At 31.2% G+C, this 12,567-nt stretch overlaps 1 protein-coding gene across 1 annotated transcript in view; it reads right to left on the bottom strand.

The window, feature by feature from the left end:
• The window catches only part of LOC121125620 (homeobox protein Meis3), a 68,524-nt gene extending 58,417 nt beyond the window's left edge, over positions 1–10,107 (bottom strand). The window contains exon 1 of the mRNA XM_040720807.2: positions 9,981–10,107. The gene's annotated coding sequence lies outside the window, so the exon portion shown is untranslated. The remainder of the gene's footprint in view (positions 1–9,980) is intronic.
• Positions 10,108–12,567: the final 2,460 nt, after the last annotated feature.

Genomic DNA, 12,567 nt, shown 5'->3' with positions numbered 1-12,567 from the left:
CACAAATAGTCCGCGTATTGATGCAACTACCGGTAAATATTTAAATTAAAAAAATAAGCATCACAACTGGCTAGAACCATTATAATACTCAAGTATTATTTGTTGTAAATAGTGTTGAATCGGTCCTTATTTAGATCTCCAGTCCAATCCCACTTTTCGGTCCTTAAAAGAAGGCAAAATTGATCCCTTTTGACGTCATGGAGTGTGTTTTTCCTTATCATTCCGTTATATGATAGAATAAGTTATATAATTCAGTCAAAATTCATATGGGATATATTATATTATAATTAAAACATGAATACTTTTTATAATATATACAATGCTCATAGTTTATACCTCGTAATGTTTTATGGCTTAATAAACCATCTGCAGTTCGAGGAAAAATTCCAAGGAATGACAGTCTCAAGAACTAATTGTCGATGGATGGGACCGGTCTTAAGGCTGAAATTGACCGAAACGACACTATTCCTACCCACATACCTTCTACTAATTTAATTTTCAGGTCTTTTGTCTGTTTGAACGAGGATTAGAAGGACAATTGACTTTTGTTCCGTCTATTCTGATAGCCCTGAATCCAAATCCTGACTTCCAGATCAACGAAATGAGCGATTTGTTATATAAAATCAAACAAAATATTTTATCATTCAAAGGGGCCATATGGGAACTAAAAAAGTAGCTTATGTACCAAAAGAAGGCTTCAGAATATACTTAGGTATATCAACGGATCTCAAAAATAAAAGTATGAAGTCAATAATTGAACAAAAAAAGTCAAATACATAATTTATATTGAGAAAGTAAAACAACAGATAAGAAATTTATATTTTTCTTAATTTTTGTTCAAGACTGGTTTTTTGTTGACACAACACATACACATTAGCTTGCAAATCTGGCTTAAAATTTGAAAAGTGCAAAATTATTTAGTTGTTCAATAAATATTACAGTAAGGCTGGTTTTGCTATATAATTTCTATAGAACTTGTTTTTAATCTATAAAAAATATTATACTAAGTAAATATGGTCCATGTTTTTTCTGTCCCTGTAATTTTATTCCCTGCAAAATTCATCCCCAGATATTTAATTCAATTCTGAAATGGTGTATTACGCAGTCCATAGTTATTAAAAAAAAGATTCAAATGTTACATTTTTCGAAAAAAAAATTCCAAAATCAGATTTCAAATATTGATTTTTTTGGGAAAATTTTCCAAAATTAAATTACAAGTATTAAAATTGTTGTAAAAAAATCACAAAAAACCATAGATATTAAGAGAAAATTTCATTTTTCCAAAAAAAAAAATTTCAAATATTAATTTTTTCCAAAAAATTTCCAAGATAAAATTGCAAATATTAAGTTTTTTGGAAAAAAAAGATAATCCATAGGTATTATTAGAAAATTTCATTTTTTGAAATAAATTTCAATATTAAATTTCCAATTTGTTGGAAAAATAAATCAAAAATCGAAAGCTATTCACAAAAAATTATTTATGTGTGGAATTTGGAGGGAAGGGGCTAAAACCCTCCACCCCACCCCTTATAGACGCCCCTGTTACGTGATTCAGTTTATATTTCTAAACTAGTTGTTTGTTTATGCGTAACGCTGTAAGAACATGCATAGTGTTTATCTTGATTTGAATTGTGAGTAGAGGACTCAAAGAGAAAAAGGGGTTATGATTGTTGATTGGTGTAAAAGTGTAGGACGAATGACAATAGCCAATAGCAATGAAGTGATCTCCCAATGTAGCAATAATAATAATAACGGATTCTCTTCCTATCCACCATAAATGATTTATGAATACGTCATATCTAATCCATATATCATATCAGTCTCCCATCCTTCACTTGTTATCTCCAGTGACAACTGCCCATCCCTTGCTGTTCAGTATTATAAAAAAACTACTAACTTGTTCAAAACATAAAGCCCATGACTTCACAAAATTATCGTGCTACAAAATGGGAAATAATTTTGCATGGAATAAATTTACTTGTAAATGCACTTACTAGAAAAAAAGACAAGGAATTAAATTAAATACTATGAATGTAATTACCAGTTATGAAAAAAAATATATGAAGTTAGTTTCTAAAGTGAACTACCATCATATGGAGTATTTTTTTTTATCTTTCCTTTCTTAAAGTGTACAAATAAGATGTATACTATCAGGGGCGCCAGCAGTGTGTGGGCTGGAGAGTTTCAAAGGGCCTCCCCCGAATTAAAGATTTTTTTTTTTACAAGAATTTTTTTTCATGATTCAGGCAAATTATGCAACAGAGTAAAAAATATTACTATTTCAATTTTTTTTGTCAAAAAAATTATTTTCAGAAAATAGCTCTAAATTTTGGAACATTTTTCAAAAGAATAATTTAAGTATAATAAATCAATATTTGAAATTTTTTTTCAGAATATTTCATATTCAGTGAATGCTGATGGTTCTTTTATTTTCAAAAAATTAAATTTTTTGTGAATAGCTGAGGATATATGAAATTTTTAAACAAAAAAATTCCCCCTATACCAAAGATGTCACCGTAAAAGAATTACATTTTGCATCAGCTATTCTTTTACAAATTTACTACTTTCCCGTCTAATTGTATTCGAAATTCGAAGAATGTTGAGAAACAACCCACCCTAATATACATTTATAAAAGGCACTAATACGAGTCTACTACTTCCCTGATGATGATATTATTAAACATACTCCTAGTAGATGATTATCTCACTCTGTGGAGAACTGAGGAGGGAAGAATGAGATGGAAGTCACTAGAAAATGCATAAATAACATCTATGTTGTTGGTACCTTTATCTACGTATTTCTTAGGCCTAACATGTACCTACTCGGGTTTTTCATTTTCGGGCAAATTGTCTTGCATCGAGATCCCAGGAAACAAATTTTTAAGTTATATGATTTATGGGTAAAAAATCATCCTATAAATAAATCTTTATTTTCTAATTCAATTTTCACACTTCTCATTCAATTTTCACATTTCTAATTTAATTCATGTTTGATTATCAAATTTCGAATATAATTCTCATATTTCGAATTCAATACTAAAATTTGGAATTCGCTTCATATTTTATCCTGAAATTACGAATTCAATTCACATTCGATACTCCAATTTAGAACTCAAAAATCCTTCTATTATCGTATTTTAAATTCATTACTCATTCGAATGTCATATTTAGAATACAGTTCATATTCGATTCTTATATTTGAAGTTCAAATATCAAATTTGGAATTAAGTTCATATTTCATTCTCATATTTTAAATTCAATTATAAAATTTTGAATTCATTTCTCAAATTTTGAATTCAGTTCATATTCGATCCTCAAATTACAAATTCAATTTACATTAAGTTCTCAAATTTCGATTTTCATATTTCGAAATCTATTTATATTTCATTATAATATTTCGAATTCAATTCATATTCGAAACCTCAAATTACGATTTAAATTCACATTTGATTCTCAAATTTTGAATTCCATTCACATTCGATTCACAAATTTCTAATTCTATTTATACTGAATTCCCAAATTTGAAGATCAACTCATATTTGATTCTCAAATTGCAAAATCCATTCACATTTGATTATCATATTTCTAGTTATATTCATATTCAATTCTCAAATTTTTAGTTCAATTCACATTTTATTATCAAATTTCAAATGCAATTTACATCCAATACTCAAATTAATTTTTTATTATGTTGGTAAATATAATTTCTGGAAATTGTCTTTCATTAAAATCTGGGGGATTTTTTAAAAAATTACGATTTCCCGTTGGTGTGTTATATGATAGAATATTATATTGCATTATAACACATGAGCTTTAAAGTCCCAGGGTTAACAAAGAAAACAAGTTTTTTGTTCAATTTTTTTTTTTTAAATTAAATAATTATAATGATAATTTATATTTATTTGCTTTATGGAGCAGAGTCCCCATAACACAATTAAGCCATTGCTTAGTTGAACGGTATTCGTTCCTATCAATAAGCAGTTTAAAAATGAAACATACCATTATACATGAGTGAAGCCCTTGGCTTTTCAGCCCTTGGGTTAATAGTTATTTCATTTTTAAATATGGAACTGAATTAAATGTATACAAAAGAGAAAAAAAGGCTTTAAAGGTCAAACCAGCGATTGCAAATTTTAATGGCTCAGTTTAAAAAAATGGAATCAATTTACCAATTCGTAGTCCCATATATTTGTGAAAGGCACGGATCCCTCCCGGGAATCTACACCAAGAACGACAACATAACAATTGCACGAACTTATTTACACATATGCATGACAGAAGGACTCTGCTTCCTGCCACCCCTAAGAAAAAAGTCTCAAATGGCTCGTAGATAATTTCGACGATTTCATCTTGCTGGATCTTAATCCGATGGATAGTTTTGTGTCAGGCGTAATCGAAGGACAAACCAATCGAACACCTTGTAACATCAAGGACAAACTTATCTGCTCGCACCTTCGGACTAATAGAGACTATAAATGAGTGAATTTATTGAATAAAATAAATCAAAATCTATCAAGCTTTCAGAATCTGGTTTTAATTTTTTAATTCAATGACTGGTTGAAGAGAAAATCGCATATAAAAAAATCCTTTTGGCGGTACAGATATCTTGCACACCCTGTATAGGCAGAACAAATTGGAACGTTAGGAATGTACATTCTTGATTTTCAAGGGAAGTGGGAGAATGATTGGACTAGATATTCTATAAATACATACATTACAAATATGACACATAGTCTCTCTGAACATTTCTAAGTACTTACTATTTTTACTGATTCGTAACAACATATATATAAATGACGCATCGCTGCCTTATTATAAAAATGTCTCACCTGGACATTTCAAAATTGTTCTACAGAGAGAAAATATAATCGTTTGCTTTTATAGTTTATATTATAGCCAGAGTAGGTTTGCCCGGCGTTGCCCGGAACATTAAGAAATTAAAATTTATATAGAACTCTTCTGCTTAATATACACCACAAAAAATAAAGACTGTCAAATTTTAAGAATTATTCTCATGTTGGTTTTATCAGTATGAGTATACTAATATATAGGTACTCTTCTTTTACGCAATGAGGAAGTGGTTCTTTATTCTGGGTAAGATGCCAAACTCGTAGTCTCATAGCTGCTTCCATAAGCATCAAGGAACCCTCCAAATATCCCAAGATCTCTCAAGTTGTAAAAGTAATGGGCCAAAATACAGTTTAAACTTTACCACAACCGCCTTTCTAGTCATCAAAGAACTCTTCTAATATGCCATAATGCAGCCCAGCACACGGGTTGTGCAGGTGAACGACTGGATCCCAGTCAAGTTATATTTCCACACCATTGCTTTTCTGACCATCAAAAAAACCCCTCCTAATATCCCAAAATACACCCCAGTTCTCGGGTTATAAATTTGAAGTGCTGGGCCTCAAGGAAGTTGAAACCGCCACCGTATTTATAACCCCTTCTTATATGCTAGAATACACCTCCGCTCACAGATTGTGTATATGAGCTGCTGCTACCTAAACATGGTCAAATTCTTCCACCGCCGCTTCCCTGGGCGAATCGAAGAGCCTTTCTGATATCCCGAAATACATTGCAGCTTTCAAGTTGTACAGGTGAAGTAATTGACTTCAATGAAGGTTAAGCTACACTGCCACCACATTTCCAAGCACATAGAACCTCTTCTAATATTCTGAAATACCCTCCCCCCCTCCCCACAGCTTGTTTATATGAGCTGCTGGTCACTGAAACATGTTAAATTCTTCTATCGCTGCTACTCGGAGCATCAAAGAACCCATTTATTATCCAAAATACACCCTACTCTCAGGATGTACAGGTCAAGTGCTAAAGAAAAAAGCTGTTTATGGGGTACCATGGGCTTAAAAGCAAAAAAAATTATTATCAGAACCGTTTCTGGAGCCTTAAGAACCTACATAAAAAATTTCAGCAAAATCCATTCATTAGTTTGGCCCTGACTTCCAGACAAACACACACACATACATACATTCACATTTAATTTATAGACTAGTAAAGGCACAGTTTAAGGGATTAAAATATTATTACAATTAGAATAGCTGCATTGATAAGAGTATTCATAAAGTCATTTCTACTAAAACTAGAGCAATTTGAAACCAGTCAACACAAAATCTAGCAGGAGAGATTTTTCTCACAATTAAAAATTAAAAAAGAATGGTATATTAACAAATTGTATTAGAAAGTTACCGTATTGGGCCCAATATACGTCTCTTTAATCAAATAAAGAATTTAAAGTATAAATAAAATTCTTAAGCATCATAACTTGTTCCAGGAATTTGAGTAATAAGCCTATAATGGACTCAAATATGACGATAATATATTGGACTATATGTATAAATAATTAACAGATTGCCACACCATATATATATATATATCAATAACTTCTTCATGTATGGATAAATGGATATACCAGCACGAACACTCTATCACTCTATAGGATGAAAAAACAATCAAACCTGCACCGCCTTTTGACCCTCTTAAAAATACAATATATAATTGATCCCGTCAAAATACTGATTTTGGTAAATATAAAGCAATTTTTTCAAATGTTTGACCCTGTTATTTATTTATTATCATTACCATTGCCAACTTGCATGTTCCTTCTTCAAACATAATGAAGATTGAAGAGGCATACTAAGACTAACTCGCTCATCTTCTTTTTAGCAATTCCCTTTTTAATTCGTATTTAATATACGTTCTCCCTTTTACTGTTAGTACAATAATTTGTTTTTGTGGATTTTTGATTTTTTTGTGCATTTTCCAATCGACAACCCATACCATAAAAAAAATTGAGACACGCTAATCGATTTTGTTTTTATTGCGATGTCTTTATAATCTACAACTTGTAAAAACCCATTGTACAAGTTACAATTTTTTCTTCTTCAAATGCACTATTTAATTACAACATCGGTCATTATAATTACCAACTATTAATTCAATCTATCATTGCATTTTGATGTATTTAAGTTTTTGAATGTGGCAAAAAATACTTCAATTTTAGTAGTTTGTATTGAAATAGTCAAAAGTTATACCATTAATTTATTTAGCATATATAGAAGAATATTCCATTATTTAATAATGCTCATCTCAGATACCTCAAATCCTTCATTTCATTTCATTTTCTGGATGCAACTTGTACTGTTTGCTTATAGAAGTTGCAGCTTACACAGATTGGATATTGTAAAAAAAAATCCATCAAAAAATAATCGATAAAATACGAGTATATATTGTAATTTTCAGATAAATTGATCTCATCTTAAGTCACCATTTAACATCTTAGTCATGAATCAAACACGAAACTAACAAAGGTTTAGTGACACTTTGCTTACATTCTTTATCCCTGTGGTTTTTTTTAAACAATTGATAAATTGATAAACTCTCTTCAACGTGGTCCATGACGAAAAGGACATTGCAAAGCTCCTAAATTTCCACCATTGAACAGTCCATCATATAATACACATATTTAAACAATCTGACAATTCTACTAGAAAGAAACATAAGCCTCAGAATGATAAGAATCGCATCCCACGATTCTTGGCTGGGCTCAAATGGTCGGTAGCAGCATCCCCAGGTTTTCTAATGAGTAAGTAGGTAAAAGATCTACGGAGCTATTTTTGATGATCTTGACCTTACATCTTATCCTCCTAAAGCATTGTCATCTAATCGCTGATCCAATGAAGGCCAAAAGGGTGAGCCATGGGAAGTGACTTATTTCCTCTCTAAAATCCACTGGTGGTTACACTAATTTATTGTCTGATGAAAAATTCTTCACTGTAGATCGATCTATTACCATCGAAAATGTTTACAATGTACCTTCAGAAGTAAAAACCTGTCTGCTATTAGGACGTTAGGTGTCATAAAGGAACAGTTTTTGTACCATGGATGAATACTGTGGTCTCTGGCAGCCATTTCAACAAGACATTGTACCAGCACACAAAACCCGGAGAATAATTGAATGGTTGAAGACCAAATTACATCACTTTTTGGCCAACTGAGGTATGGCTTCCAAAATCTCCAGATATAAATCCATAAGATTACTATATTTGAAAAGGTTGGAAGGCAATGCTTCCGGGACTCACCCTAACAATATCACCTCCTTCAAGCGATCCATCACCCGAGTAGCCAGGAATCTTGATCCCGCAAAGGTATCTAGTGCATGAATATCACCTCCTTCAGGCGATCCATCACCCGAGTAGCCAGGAATCTTGATCCTGCAAAGGTATCTAGTGCATGATTCTCTTTCTGGGGTCGTGTGGAAAAAGTTATGGGCAAAAATGAAGGACACATTGAATAAAAGTGTTTTTTCTACTTCTCTATACTAAATTTTATAAGTAACTTAAAAAAAAAAAACATTTATAAGTGTCTATGAGGGCAATTTATCTGAAATAGTCTGTATTGATTAAATCCCTAATTATTATAGTAATTAATTTACAAATATGTGTTTAATAGAGATGTACAAGTATTTTTTTTTCGTTCCAACAATATATACATGTAGATATTTATATTAAATAAATGCTGATTTGATCTCTAGGCTCTGCACAACTGTTTTTGACCCTTTAACAAGGAGGAGGAGTAATTAAGGTCATAAATGATAAATGACGTGGAGTTAGATCTTTCTACATATACATACCCTATGTATTTAGGTCGTTAGAGAATAAAAATTACGATGGAAATACGTTTAATAATGTCATATTATATTGAAAAGGGGTCTATGACGTAGTATGAATGGTTTGGTTTTAGCTTGCGTGGGTTTGTGGCAGAGACAGACCGTTTCTATCTTTCTCTCCTTTTTTTAAAGTTTGATTTTCTTAGAAAAGTAATATTTAATTAATTATAAATAAATGCAGAAAAGTTCAATATTTTTTATTTTCATGGTCTTTTTTGAATAAGTTTAGTTCATATTTTATTTTTAACAGTTTTTTAGGAAACACTTTCTACTAACTTTCTTTCAAATGACCTTTCTTTTTATAGAAAAAGTCAATTTTATTTTATTTATGGTCTTTTTTTATAAATTTTAAAACTTTGACTTGATCTAGATCCCGTATAAGTGTATCACAGCCGAGTTTTTCGTGCTCATACAAGAGACTAATAAATATAAGTGACTCATAAAATATGTTTACGTTTGTTTTGATTTTTAGTCTGTTGTCGATCATTCATCAAGTAGTGTTTTACTAATTAACAATTTTCAAAATGATTTAAACGCAAATAATTCCAGAATCAAGTATATTAAAGAGCTTTAATTTCTGTTATCTGATCTTTTGTTATTAAAGAATTACAAATTTGTGCAGTTGATACAGATTGAGTGATAAAAACTAACTCTGGGAATGTTTATGGAACATCGAAAATGTTCCTTATGAAGTCAAATGGTTAAGATCATATTTACTTCATAAACCAATATAAATGGAAATATTGACATGTACAAATTGAAATAGAATAAAATACGAATAATACCAAGGGTTTCAAATGGTACCACACGGCCTAATACAGTTTTGAAATTATGAATTTTTTTCACAAAGCGTCTATTCAAAAAAAAAAAAAAGAAAGAAAGAAGAACAACACATGTTTTTATTCAAAATATCTTCTAAGCCTAAAACCCTAATTAGGCAGTAAAATTAATATTAACTACTCTAGGACCATTTATACAAGATTAATATTTTACTTTATGAAGTAGAATGGTTCCTTCATGAGAGAATTGAGCCAGTGATTGAGGCCCATAGAGGTCATATTGAAAGTTATGCTATTAAATAAGACAGATCAAAATTGTCAAAAATGAATTTCTTCAGAAAATGGAGGAGTTCAATGTTTCTTCCAATTTTAGTGCATGACCATGTATACAAATTTTTGGAGAAAAATCTACCTAATTCAGGGCCCTCCATAAAGAAAAGGACTTGAAGCACTTTCCCCGATACTCCCCTTCCTAAAACCAGGCCTTGATGTATAAATAAGGAGATCTGTCTTACCTGATTGAGTCTTTCTTGATGTCTTTCTTTAAGAAGGGACGGAATGAATTTTTATTAACCTTAATTTGACGACGTAGGTACTTGAAAACAAAGTGAGAAATTCAAAACCTGACGCAAAAAATATCACGCTATTTTTTTTCATTATTTTTTTTATATATATATTTTTCTTCGTTACCTGTAATTAATTAATAATGAATTATGTCCTCAAGTGTCGCATATCAGATTTTTTATAATTTTTTGATTTCTCCACTATGTGCATTACTTCTTCAAAAAGTTATAAATTATCCAAAGAAAATAAAAGAATAAAAATTTTAAAAATACATCCGAAAAAAAAGAAAAAAATAGTGTCGTGTACCCTGTGTTGCCCTCAAACAAAGTCCCAATTTGCCAAAAATAAGAAGGTCACATATCATCCAAAAGTAGATATAGAAGCGACTTATTGCAAACTAGCGTGAGTATTCGGTGCTGCTCGTAGTCATTAGCCATCGACAAACATACACTTAGTGAAACAAACTCTGATTAAAAAATATATATACACTGGGGTGGTCTGAAAAGTTTCTGACCTCAACGTGAAGATGGTAGCACTCGTAAATAAATCATGTAACCTGAACAATTATTTGCAGAGAAAAACACCGAGTACTATTTGGATAGGTTACAGAGATGGGAGCATCACTGGGAGAAATGTATAGAGTTACAAGGAGACTATGTTAAAAAATAAAATTCAGAAAAAAAGTAATGTACTTTCTTAAGTTGGAAACTTTTCAGACCCCCTTCCTATACTCCACTTTTCTTATTTAATATTGAGGTCTCAGCTTTAGCTACACACGCTTGTTGCTACATTGTTATTTCTTAGATCACGTACTAAAGTTCACATAGTTCTAAGATATTAAGCACACATTCAGAAATAAGGTGTTGACAAACATACAAACAAGCATTACTTTTTTAACACCTGAAAGGATTGATTTATTTTCAAATGTAGTAAATTTCTTGGGGATACACATTCTTTTAAAATAACCAAAGTCGGAATAATGTAAAAGAAATATGGTATCCTGTTTTCTGAGAGACAGGATATCAGCTATCGATATTTGATTTTTAGAAGAGGAGTTGGAGTCATCAATCATCTTCAAGTTTGCTGCGAAAGAAAAATCATACCGAAACTGAAGACTCATAAGATCTTGGATCAGTGAATGTATCGATCTTCCGGGAAGACTAAATCCATGAATAATTTTCGTTCATCCCTGTTGATGCCATCATGATCATGGACTCACATCGATCAAAGAGTCCCTGAAGTTTAGGGTCTACCTTCCCTTTCATAGTACAGGCCTGTTCTAATTTATGAACAAGACATATTAAGAACTCATTATTTTCAATTCAATCCCTCCAAATCTTTTTTGAGTACTCTAATCCCAGCCTAAGCTAAAACTATCCATCTTTTATGTTACCTCATCACTTTAAAACGTAATAAAGCGTCTGCCACAAAAAATGAATAATTGTGAGAGCCCATAATTGGTCGGACTTAATAGGCGTCGACAAACAGCCAAACAGACAGAAAAACTTTTATTTAATATTACAGATATATATTATTCATTTAATTCCTTTATGAAATATAACACAGAGCTTTAGATTAACCAACTTGCTGCTGAATTGTTATTTCTTAGATCATGTAGATACGTTGATGTAGTTTAAAGATATGGAACACAAGCTAAAAAATGAGGCATAGGCAAACAGACATACACGCGTTGCTTAATTAATACTATTATATGTACTACCCTATCTTTATCTAATTTTAAAATTACACGGCTCAAATTTAGCTCCCGCGTTTGTTGCTGTATTGCTATTTTTTAGATCACGTAGTCACATTGACATGGCCCAAAGATATTAAGCAAAAAGTCAAAAATAAAACGTCGACAAACCGACATGCACTTCTTGCTTTATTGATATAGATATTGATAAAAAGTTGCAAAAGATCAATGTAACCCTTAAAGCAGTGGCTTAAACAGCTTTACTGATCAGTAGAGGTAATTGCATTTAATTTCCGCCAATATTTTGCAATCTATAAGTTCATTTAGATTAATCTACCGTACACCAAATACGCACAAAGATGTTACAGTTCGCAATCTACTACTTTAAGATATTGTGGCACAAGTAGATTGATTTGTCTTTTAGCAGAAACTGCATAAAATAAAAGAACACTCTAAGCTATTAGTCAAAGTCTCTCAATACGAGGACTTAATCGAGATGTAGTGATACTAAAGTTTTGACGTTCGGTCTTAAAGACGACTCCGAACCCGAGACAAAAGTAGTCTTATGGAACGATCTTTACTAAATGATGTCATAATATATTTCAGCTACTGACATCATCATCAATCAATCTTTACTAATTTTTATGAGAAGATTAAATGATTTAATAAGACCTAAATTAAGATTAATGTCAAACTATTCCTATGCATAAAAGATAATTAATGTTTTACTAAACTTATTCAAATGGCAAGTGTGGTACATTACCATAATATTTATGAAATTAATGCTGTTTTGAGGGTCTTCTAAAAATTGGGCATTTTCAATTATGAATAAGAAGCACGGATCT

Source organism: Lepeophtheirus salmonis, chromosome 10 (genome assembly GCF_016086655.4).
Source record: "Lepeophtheirus salmonis chromosome 10, UVic_Lsal_1.4, whole genome shotgun sequence".
In the NCBI taxonomy this organism is placed as follows: domain Eukaryota; kingdom Metazoa; phylum Arthropoda; class Copepoda; order Siphonostomatoida; family Caligidae; genus Lepeophtheirus; species Lepeophtheirus salmonis.
Note: the sequence above shows the minus strand (reverse complement) of the source record. Positions and strands in the feature narration are given on the sequence as shown.